Genomic DNA, 1,285 nt, shown 5'->3' with positions numbered 1-1,285 from the left:
CTACTCTACTCTGCTTTACTCTACTCTACTCTACTCTATTCTACTCTACTCTACTCTACACTACACTACTATACTCTACTCTACTCATGCCAAGCCACAAGGCATCTTGTCACCAGTTCGGTGACGCAAAGACCCCGAGTAGCGCGCTCCCCTTTTTGCGGAAATTACGATCACGTTGAAGGCAGCCAGTGTCCTCAGGGGAGCCCATGCGCATGCGCTTGCTGTGGTGGGGCAAGGGTTAACTCCACCACGGGGAGGGCACGGGGAAGGAAGAGAAAAGAGGAGCCCGCCAGACGAGGCGAGAGTGAGAAAGTTTCTTTAGTTGCCCAGCAGTGGCATTTTTTTCCTCTGGGCATTTAGGAGAGCCCCGTCCACAGTGTCCTGGAAAAAGCCTGCGAGCGAGCCAGCGAATGCGTGTGTCTGCCACATACACACACGGACACACACACACATAACGGGGAAGAGAAGAGAAGCCAGCCACAGTTATGAGCGAAGAAGCAACGTGAACTTTGAGATGGAGTGACTGAGGTCGGACCATCCTCCACACATGCAACACAAGGTAAGCGTAAAACACTAAGCGACTAAGCGCAAAAGTAGCACACGGATAGCTTGGATTATAGTAACCTTTCTCTGCGAAAAAAACACAAACTTTTCAGACACTGCTGTAGGGCTGGGCGGGGCAGTTTAGATTCCCTTCAAAACTAGAGTCACTCTGTAATTTAACCCTGGAAATTGTTATGCAGTGGCGGGCACTTGTAGCGTTTTGTCGGGTCTGTTTTTGGGTTGTAGTTTTTGAAAGGTTTGAGAATGTTGTTATTACTGTATCTCCGTCGGGGCTGGCTGTTGCCGCGCACTTGGACATCGCTTTGACGTGTGTGTGTGTGTGTGTGTGTGTGTGTGTGTGTGTGTGTGTGTGTGTGTGTGTGTGTGTGTGTGTGTGTGTGTTGGACATCGCGTTGACACACAATAACGGCAGCTGTAAAAACGGTGCTCGCGGAGATCAACATTCCATTGGCGTTCCTCGACTAACGAAGCTCACAGCTCGCCCCCCCCCCCCCCCCCCTCTCTCTCTCTCTCTGCTAAGGGCACATAAATACTCCACTGTTATACGTGGTGTAGGCCTACGTGTGCAAACCTGCGGGTAGGCTACAGACAGCAGAGTTCTGGCATTGAGTAATAGGCCTAAATAAAGTTCTATCTCTCCCCCCCTCTCTATCTCTCTGAATTGTCTGTGTTTCCGTGAATGTTTTATTTTTCGACTGGCCATTCAATGGGAAGCGAGCCC

General features: G+C 50.4%; 1 protein-coding gene across 1 annotated transcript in view; it reads left to right on the top strand.

Annotated features, from left to right (window-relative positions):
• Positions 1-274: 274 nt before the first annotated feature.
• The window catches only part of LOC134456390 (transmembrane protein 51-like), a 15,539-nt gene continuing 14,528 nt past the window's right edge, over positions 275-1,285 (top strand). The window contains exon 1 of the mRNA XM_063207755.1: positions 275-559. The gene's annotated coding sequence lies outside the window, so the exon portion shown is untranslated. The remainder of the gene's footprint in view (positions 560-1,285) is intronic.

Source organism: Engraulis encrasicolus, chromosome 10 (genome assembly GCF_034702125.1).
Source record: "Engraulis encrasicolus isolate BLACKSEA-1 chromosome 10, IST_EnEncr_1.0, whole genome shotgun sequence".
Taxonomy (NCBI): domain Eukaryota; kingdom Metazoa; phylum Chordata; class Actinopteri; order Clupeiformes; family Engraulidae; genus Engraulis; species Engraulis encrasicolus.
Note: the sequence above shows the minus strand (reverse complement) of the source record. Positions and strands in the feature narration are given on the sequence as shown.